The sequence below is a fragment of the Salvelinus sp. IW2-2015 genome, linkage group LG4p (genome assembly GCF_002910315.2).
Source record: "Salvelinus sp. IW2-2015 linkage group LG4p, ASM291031v2, whole genome shotgun sequence".
NCBI lineage: Eukaryota > Metazoa > Chordata > Actinopteri > Salmoniformes > Salmonidae > Salvelinus > Salvelinus sp. IW2-2015.
This window is the reverse complement of record NC_036841.1, coordinates 7,624,709-7,635,254: the sequence shown is the minus strand read 5'-3', so window position 1 is coordinate 7,635,254 and position 10,546 is coordinate 7,624,709. Positions and strand designations below refer to the sequence as shown.

At 37.6% G+C, this 10,546-nt stretch overlaps 1 long non-coding RNA gene and 1 pseudogene across 1 annotated transcript; one reads left to right on the top strand and one right to left on the bottom strand.

The window, feature by feature from the left end:
• The first annotated feature begins 3,281 nt into the window (after positions 1-3,281).
• On the top strand, positions 3,282-5,740 carry LOC111956984 (immunoglobulin lambda-1 light chain-like; annotated as a pseudogene).
• A 1,643-nt stretch (positions 5,741-7,383) lies between these two features.
• Positions 7,384-8,179, bottom strand: LOC139023798 (uncharacterized). Its single transcript, XR_011475002.1, has 2 exons — positions 7,728-8,179; positions 7,384-7,604 (listed from the first exon to the last, which is right to left on the bottom strand). It is a non-coding gene; the product is annotated as an uncharacterized lncRNA (long non-coding RNA).
• Positions 8,180-10,546: the final 2,367 nt, after the last annotated feature.

Sequence of the window (10,546 nt, the reverse complement as noted above, 5' to 3'; positions counted from 1 at the left end):
TGTGAGATTGAGGGCATCAAGTTTAGATTGAAGGATGGCCGGGGTGTCCCAGTTTAGGTCACCTAGAAGCACGAGCTCTGAAGATAGATGGGGGGCAATCAGTTCACATATGGAGTCCAGGGCAAAGCTGGGGGCAGAGGGTGGTCTATAGCAAGCGGCAACGGTGAGAGACTTGTTTCTGGAGAGGTGGATGAAGTAGAAGCTCAAATTGTTTGGGTACAGAACAGGATAGTAAGACAGAGCTCTGCAGGCTATCTCTGCAGTAGATTGCAACACCGCCCGTCGGAAAATATTATAGTTAGGGATGGACATTTCAGGGGTTTTGGTGGTCTTCCTGAGCCAGGATTCAGACACGGCTAAGACATCCGGGTTGGCAGAGTGTGCTAGGGCAGTGAATACAACACACTTAGGGAGGAGGCTTCTAATGTTAACATGCATGAAACCAAGGTGTTCTCCCCCAGGACACACCTGCTTCCCCTCCCCTCTCCTTATTTATAGCTTCATGTAAATAAGATGAGGGGTGTGTGTGTGGGGGGGGCTGCAGGTGCCCAGAGAACTGAAACTGAGAATAAGTCCCAAATGGCACTTTATTCCCTTTAAAGTGCACTACTTTTGACAAGGGCCCTATAAAGGACAATGGGCTCTGGTAAAAAGTAGTGCACTATATTGGCATCCCCAGGCACTTCATATACCTGCTCTGGGGGGGAATGAGATACTCATCGTTCTAGACCTGGTCCGAGTGGGGACTGAGTTACTCATTGTTCTACTATATCTCTGACCTCTGTGGTGAACGATTAAATATAAACATCATGGATTATATAATGGAGGGTAGAGGATATGTGGTGATTAATATAAACATCATGGATTATATAATGGAGGAGGGTAGAGGATATGTGGTGATTAATATAAACATCATGGATTATATAATGGAGGAGGGTAGAGGATATGTAGTGATTAATATAAACATCATGGATTATATAATCTAAATGGAGGAGGGTAGAGGATATGTGGTGATTAAATATAAACATCATGGATTATATAATGGAGGAGGGTAGAGGATATGTGGTGATTAATATAAACATCATGGATTATATAATGGAGGAGGGTAGAGGATATGTGTGATTAATATAAACATCATGGATTATATAATGGAGGAGGGTAGAGGATATGTGGTGATTAATATAAACATCATGGATTATATAATGGAGGAGGGTAGAGGATATTGTGATTAATATAAACATCATGGATTATATAATGGAGGAGGGTAGAGGATATGTAGTGATTAATATAAACATCATTATATAATGGAGGAGGGTAGAGGATATGTGGTGATTAATATAAACATCATGGATTATATAATGGAGGAGGGTAGAGGATATGTGGTGATTAATATAAACATCATGGATTATATAATGGAGGAGGGTAGAGGATAGATGGTGATTAATATAAACATCATGGATTATATAATGGAGGAGGGTAGAGGATATGTGGTGATTAATATAAACATCATGGATTATATAATGGAGGAGGGTAGAGGATATGTGGTGATTAATATAAACATCATGGATTATATAATGGAGGAGGGTAGAGGATATGTGGTGATTAATATAAACATCATGGATTATATAATGGAGGAGGGTAGAGGATATGTGGTGATTAATATAAACATCATGGATTATATAATGGGGAGGGTAGAGGATATGTGGTGATTAATATAAACATCATGGATTATATAATGGAGGAGGGTAGAGGATATGTGGTGATTAATATAAACATCATGGATTATATAATGGAGGAGGGTAGAGGATATGTGGTGATTAATATAAACATCATGGATTATATAATGGAGGAGGGTAGAGGATATGTGGTGATTAATATAAACATCATATATATAATGGAGGAGGTAGAGGATATGTAGTGATTAATATAAACATCATGGATTATATAATGGAGGAGGGTAGAGGATATGTAGTGATTAATATAAACATCATATATAATGGAGGAGGGTAGAGGATAGTGGTGATTAATATAACATCATGGATTATATAATGGAGGAGGGTAGAGGATATGTGTGATTAATATAAACATCATGGATTATATAATGGAGGAGGGTAGAGGATATGTGGTGATTAATATAAACATCATGGATTATTAAATGGAGGAGGGTAGAGGATATGTGGTGATTAATATAAACATCATGGATTTATAATGGAGGAGGTAGAGGATATGTTGTGATTAATATAAACATCATGATTATATAATGGAGGAGGGTAGAGGATATGTGGTGATTAATATAAACATCATGGATTATATAATGGAGGAGGGTAGAGGATATGTAGTGATTAAATTAAACATCATATATTAATGGAGGAGGTAGAGGGATATGTGTGATTAATATAAACATCGATATATAATGGAGGAGGTAGAGGATATGTGTGATTAATATAAACTCAATATATAATGGAGTAGAGGAATGGATTATAAAACATCATGGATTATAATGGAGGAGGTAGAGGATATGTGGTGATTAATATAAACATCATGGATTATATAATGGAGGAGGTAGAGATGATTGTGTGTGATTAATATAAACATCATGGATTATATAATGGAGGAGGGTAGAGGATATGTGTGATTAATATAAACATCATGGATTATATAATGGAGGAGGGTAGAGGATATGTAGTGATTAATATAAACATCATGGATTATATAATGGAGGAGGGTAGAGGATATGTGTGATTAATATAAACATCATGGATTATATAATGGAGGAGGTAGAGGATATGTGGTGATTAATATAAACATCATGGATTATATAATGGAGGAGGGTAGAGGATATGTGGTGATTAATATAAACATCATGGATTATATAATGGAGGAGGGTAGAGGATATGTGGTGATTAATATAAACATCATGGATTATATAATGGAGGAGGGTAGAGGATATGTGGTGATTAATATAAACATCATGGATTATATAATGGAGGAGGTAGAGGATATGTGTGATTAATATAAACATCATGGATTATATAATGGAGCTGTGATGAGGGTAGAGATGGTGGAGGGTCAAAAGCAGAACAAATATATTTGAGTTAGTTATCATACATGCCATTTCTTAAATAGTTGGGACACATTTAAAGTGACTTGTAGGTCAGTGTGTTAGAGTAAAGATCAATATTATATATAGTATTATTAGAACTGTGGAAGTCTGTTAACCCCCAGACATGTCAATCAACTATGAGAGAGCTGGTGATAGTTACTGTAGAAGGCCTCTCTGGCCACCCTGTCTGTCTCCTTATAGGTGGGTCCTGCAGCCTCTCCTCTCCTCACACTCCAACCCTGCTCATCTCTCAGGTGGACAGTAAGGGCCGTTCACACCACACACTGGCAACATGCTGGGGACACTCTGCACTCTCATCACTGTTCTAACATGTAAGGAGTCTGACTTCCTGGAGGTTTTACTTCCTGTTTTATTATTAATGAGTTTGTATGTTTCTCTTTACTACATGTCGTCTTATTTCCCAGGTGTCAGTGGTGTGACTGTGGTGACACAGAAGCCACCTGTTGTAACGGTGAGGAAAGGAGAGATGGCCACTCTGGACTGTAACCTGGGGACTGTTCAGGATAGTGGTGCTAATTGGTATAAACAGGTTCCAGGAGGAGTTCCTCAGTATGTGATAAGGTTCTACCATGGTAATAGTGCTCCTACCTATGGCTCTGGTTTCTCCTCTCCTAAATTCACATCTAATCATCAGTCGAAATCAGATTATCGTTTGATTATTAATTCTGTGGAGGAGACAGACTCAGCAGTGTATTACTGTAAAACGAATGACTACTCTGTTGACGAGTGGGCATCACAGTGATATACACCATGACAAAAACCTCCTCCCCAAATACACTCACTTCTGCTTCGTGGTAGAGGGGTGAACTCTAAGAAACATCAGTTGGTCAGTGATTATTATAACAATATATACATGTCACAATGGGAGATCTGGAAATGGAGGAACCATCCATCCCTGCATGTCAACAAGGTTATAAGACGACTGTGAAAAGAGATTTAGCCATTCTTGACGTAATCATCATCATCATATCATCATCATCATCATCAAGTGAAGACTGTATCATATGGAAAGCGCTTCAATTCATGGATTGAAAAGGACCAGACACCAACAGCAGAATATGATGCTATACTATATACTGTTACTTCATAGAGAGAAACTCTAGAAAAACCTGAGATGTTTGTAGAGAGTGAAGATCTGTCTGAATGGGATGTTTCAGTTCCTGTCCTCTCAGTAGAGAGAGTGAAGCTCTGTCTGAATGGGATGTTTCAGTTCCTGTCCTCTCAGTAGAGAGAGTGAAGCTCTGTCTGAATGGATGTTTCAGTTCCTGTCCTCTCAGTAGAGAGAGGGAGGAGGTTTGTACGGCTTGTGTATACAAACTGAATCACTGTGGTATTCGGACAAGGAACCAAGCTCATTGTTACTGGTGAGTACCCTTCTAATGTGTTAATCTACGAATTGTTTTGTTTCTACTATAGTGTTGGTCAGATATATATATTATTTTTTTAAATGTTTGTTTAATAAAATGTCATTTAAATTCACTGATTTAATATTTTGCACCTGCTTTTAATCCTGTCTCGTATTTTGTTTTAAATGACTTATGAAACAGTTTTGATGACTGTGTTAATGTCTCTGGTTGGTCTGCTCTGTTCATGTTTTATCATTATATCTTGTGTTTCTGTTGTCTGTTAACTCAATGTAAAGGAGATTTTCATCTCAAGTGTTTAATCATAATATCTTGTGTTTCTGTGTCTATATACTCATGTAAAGGAGATTTTCATCTCAAGTGTTTAATCAATATTCTTGTGTTTCTGTTGTCTATTATAACTCAATGTAAAGGAGATATTTTCATCTCAAAGTGTTTATCATGAATTCTTGTTTTTCTGTTGTCTATATAACTCAATGTAAGAGATCTTTCATCTCAAGTGTTTAATCATTAATATCTGTGTTCTGTTGTCTATATAACTCAATGTAAAGGAGATATTTCAAAATGTTTATCCATCTTTTTAAAAATCCATTTTTCCTTGTGAATTATTTGTATTTTATTTTAAATGTCACATTTCTTCAGCTTTTAGCATTTTAGTCTTCCAGAGCTGATGTAATATTATAATAATGTTTCCAGAATTGCTCTGTCTCTCATTTTAACACTTAACACCGTATGATTCCTTCTATCATATCATTGTAAACATCATGAAGAGCAGTCTATATAATTGCTCTTAATGCAGGGTGTATTGGTAATGATACCACATGTGTCTGAAATATAAACTGTTATCCATTGTGTTTTCTTCTCATCCATCCGTTGACTCCTTTCTACAGATGGAGATCTGGTACACCTGCTGTGACCTGTTCCCTCCTCCACTGAAGACCTCAAGTCCAGCAGAGCAACACTGGTGTGTCTGACTAGTAACCTGTCTCAGAAGTCCAAGGGGTTGGCAGATGTCAGCTGGATTCTAAGGTGAATCAGTGACAGAAGATGTTTCTACCAGCCCTGCTGAGCAGCAACCAGACAAAACCTTCAGATCAGCAGCTATCTGACCATTCAGACTGCAGACTGGGACAAGGACCTGGTGTTCACATGTAAAGTGTCGTTGGGGTCAACATTCTCTGAGAAAGAGATCAGAAAGACTAGTTGTATCTGTAAAACAAGTTTAACAATCAATACAATGGTAGTTTGTTAAGCTTAAAGAGTGCAGCTTTTATTTTTAATTAATGTGTTTATCTTGCTTTGCTGTTAAATATAGACGTTAAAATCCTAACAACATGGATGATATTGGGCTGAAGTCTGAATGCAGCAGTGAATATTATGACAATAACCAATGTATAGTCAAATAGTTGTTGAGGGTTGTTTCTCATGACAAGTTACTATTGATGCATTCACTGTACTGGCAGCATCATGTTCTCTAAAACATACATCTGAAACACTGTCATGATGACTATCTCTCTACTTTGTGAAATAGTTGAATTACTAATGATTAATAGAGGAATAGTTAGAGCTTTGTTGTATTGTGGATATTAATAAAGAACATTCTAAAGAACAAGTGTTTGTATTTGAGCATGTTGATGAATCAGTGTTAGCAGCACTTAATGAGGGTGATCTGGATAAATGACTGTTTAAATTGAACAAGAAAGGAGCCCAGAATCCTTACCTGTTTATTATCAAAAAGGATTCTGACCAACCAGAGATGACCTAACAGTTGACTGTTCTCTAGTATTAACATTATGTTGGACTCCGTATCATTTCAGCATTATTACAACTGTATAGGTCTGGTCTTCACTAGTCTCCCACTGACATCCATCCATGACTAAGTAAACACTCAATGAGGTCCTTTATTCTTCTCCAGAGTCAGATGAAGATCGCACATGACTGGAAGTCATGGGAAACGCTGTTAACATTGACTGACTAAACTAACTATCCTTCAAACTGGAAACTGGACACAGAGAAATACAAATGGTATGAACAAGTCCATCTGACTCTGGGGAAGTATATAAAGGGCCTCATTGACAAAATTCTGAAGTATCCCCTTAAGTGGAAGTTAGGATTGGTCCAACATATAGAGAGAGTCATGTCATGCTGTGTTTCATATTCTGCATCAGTGATCAGAATAGAGGCTGCAGTTCTGTCAACGTCCACCAGAGGCAGACATAGGACCACCAATAATGACTGAGGAAAGATCTACATGTACTTTACAACAGGAACAGCTGTCTGTAGACCTCTGGTTTCAGTCCCACCCAAAGACCAGCTGATGGTTTCATGTCTACTATCTCTAGTTATCAGAGTCATTCACCAGGGACGTGTTCTAGTTCTGACACTGAGTTACAGGCAGTGATGTGTTGTTCCCCTTTCTCCCCCAGGACACACCTGCTTCCCCTCCCCTCCTCCCCTCCTTATTTATAGCTTCATGTAAATGAAGGGGTTATTTTATCTCCTCTCAGAACTGTGTGTGTGGGGGGGGGGGGAGATTAGATCTCTTGAGATGCCCCATCTCATCCAAATGAATTATATTAAGTGCCATAGATATTTATTCAAACTATACAAGATACCTGACATCTCTTCTCATCTACATTTCATCAGTGTAACCAAACCAGAAACCACCACAGACAGACAGTCTACAGACCCAGTGTCCCCACAAAGACCAACAGAACCATGAATAACCTGGGCACCATCCGAGTCACCTGTTCTCGCTCCCCAACCAAGGGGCCCCCCAAGTTCAAACAGAGTTACACTCTCCAGTTTAAAAGCATTCCCAGAGGGGGGTCATTGGATGAGTCACTATTAATTTGATTTAGTTATAAAATAAAGATTTCTAAACATTTCCAAATGTATTTCTAATTTTATCTCTGATTTATTCATATTCTTTACATATATATATATTTTTATATTGTATTGTTTAAGGTCAGTGACAGTGGTAAGGTAGAGAGGGATACAGAGAGTGGGGGCTGAGGCAGGATTAGTAACCCCATCTCCAGTGCTGTGTGTGATCTGAGTCAGCAGTGTTACCACGAGACCTGACTCCAGCATTATTCTAGTCAGCAGTGTTACAGCTACCCACTGACTCCAGCACTATTCTAGTCACAGTGTTACCACTAGACCTGACTCCAGCACTATTCTAGTCAGCAGTGTTACCACAGACCTGACTCCAGCATTATTCTAGTCAGCAGTGTTACCACTACACGACTCCAGCATTATTCTAGTCACAGTGTTACCACTAGACCTGACTCCAGCACTATTCTAGTCAGCAGTGTTACCACTAGACCTGACTCCAGCATTATTCTGTCACAGTGTTACCACTAGACCTGACTCCAGCACTATTCTAGTCAGCAGTGTTACACTAGACCTGACTCCAGCACTATTCTAGTCAGCAGTGTTACCACTAACCTGACTCCAGCACTATTCTAGTCAGCAGTGTTACCACTAGACCTGACTCCAGCACTATTCTAGTCACAGTGTTACCACTAGACCTGACTCCAGCACTATTCTAGTCAGCAGTGTTACCACTAACACTGACTCCAGCACTATTCTAGTCAGCAGTGTTACCACTACACCTGACTCCAGCACTATTCATTTGATTTCTTTACAAGGTAATTCAGTGGTACTCAATGCTTTGTGGTAGAGAACAGAGGAGCTGTGGTGATGATATAGGAGTACAGGCTTATTCTATGGCTGAAATGTAATTGATTGCGATGAGCTGATCCTCCGATATCTCTGCCCACTAGCACCACTGGTGAATAAATTATTATTTGAATAATGATTAGAACATACAGTGTGATACATTCATGTTCAGCCATACAACCTCAACAGTGACACCATTTAGATAGTTTACAGTTGATGATCTGGTCGTTCTGATAATGTTCTATAAAACAAAGTGATGTTGATTGTTTTCCTCAGGTTTGGAGATGATATTCCAGGGATGGATGGTCTTGGTACTGGTAAGATCTCTCTGTTGCAGACACATTCTAGACTTTACAGCTTCCTGTCTTTAACAACAAGATTCAACTTGTTTCCAACGTAGCGTCGATGGAATTTCATGTTGAATTCCTAACTGAATTCTAACTGAATCCTAAACTGAACACTGCTCTATTGCACTATTACAACACACACACTAGCCAATACATTGTAGTGTTCCAACACTAGCAATACATTGTAGTGTCCACTAACACACTAGCCAGGACATTTACTGTATAATACTCATAATACATTTACATCGTTACAGTTTTGTCCATCAGTACATAGTGATAATAAGAGTCCAGCTTGCATTATGGATGTTATCTGAGCTTTACTCCACTATATGTTATTATCTTGTAGCTTTACTCCACTAGATGTTATCTTGTAGCTTTACTCCACGAGATGTTATCTTGTAGCTTTACTCCACGAGATGTTATCTTGTAGCTTTACTCCACTACATGTTATATTGTTGCTTTACTCCACTAGATGTTATTATCTTGTAGCTTTACTCCACTAGATGTTATTATCTTGTAGCTTTACTCTACTAGATGGTATTATATTGTAGCTTTACTCCACTAGATGTTATCTTGTAGCTTTACTCCACTATATGTTATTATATTGTAGCTTTACTCCACTATATGTTATTATATTGTAGCTTTACTCTACTAGCTGGTATTATATTGTAGCTTTACTCCACTAGATGTTATCTTGTAGCTTTACTCCACTATATGTTACTATCTTGTAGCTTTACTCCACTACATGTTATCTGGTAGCTTTACTCCACTATATGTTATTATATTGTAGCTTTACTCCACTAGATGTTATTATCTTGTAGCTTTACTCCACTAGATGTTATCTTGTAGCTTTACTCCACTAGATGTTATTATCTTGTAGCTTTACTCCACTAGATGTTTTATCTTGTAGCTTTACTCCACGAGTGTTATCTTTGTAGCTTTACTCCACTACATGTTATATTGTTGCTTTACTCCACTAGATGTTATTATCTTGTAGCTTTACTCCACTAGATGTTATCTTGTAGCTTTACTCCACTAGATGTTATCTTGTAGCTTTACTCCACTAGATGTTATTATCTTGTAGCTTTACTCCACTATATGTTATCTTGTAGCTTTACTCCACTACATGTTATATTGTTGCTTTACTCCACTAGATGTTATTATCTTGTAGCTTTACTCCACTAGATGTTATCTTGTAGCTTTACTCCACTAGATGTTATCTTGTAGCTTTACTCCACTATATGTTATTATCTTGTAGCTTTACTCCACTATATGTTATCTTGTAGCTTTACTCCACTAATGTTATATTGTTGCTTTACTCCACTAGATGTTATTATCTTGTAGCTTTACTCCACTATATGTTATTATATTGTAGCTTTACTCCACTATATGTTATTATCTTGTAGCTTTACTCCACTAGATGTTATCTTTAGCTTTACTCCACTATATGTTATCTTGTAGCTTTACTCCACTAGATGTTATCTTGTAGCTTTACTCCACTATGTGTTACTTTGTAGCTTTACTCACTAGATGTTATTATCTTGTAGCTTTACTCCACTAGTGTTATCTTGTAGCTTTACTCCACTAGATGTTATTATCTTGTAGCTTTACTCCACTAATGTTATATTTGTTGCTTTACTCCACTAATGTTATTATCTTGTAGCTTTACTCCACTAGATGTTATTATCTTGTAGCTTTACTCCACTAGATGTTATCTTGTAGCTTTACTCCACTAGATATTATTATCTTGTAGCTTTCCTCCACCAGATGTTATCTTGTAGCTTTACTCCACTAGATGTTATTATCTGTTAGCTTTACTCACAGATGTTATCTTGTAGCTTTACTCCACTAGATGTTATTATCTTGTAGCTTTAATCCACTATATGTTATTCTTGTAGCTTTACTCCACTAGATGTTATTACTTGTAGCTTTACTCCACTACATGTTTTCTTGTAGCTTTACTCTACTAGATGTTATTTCTTGTAGCTTTACTCCACTAGATGTTATTATCTTGTAGCTTTACATCC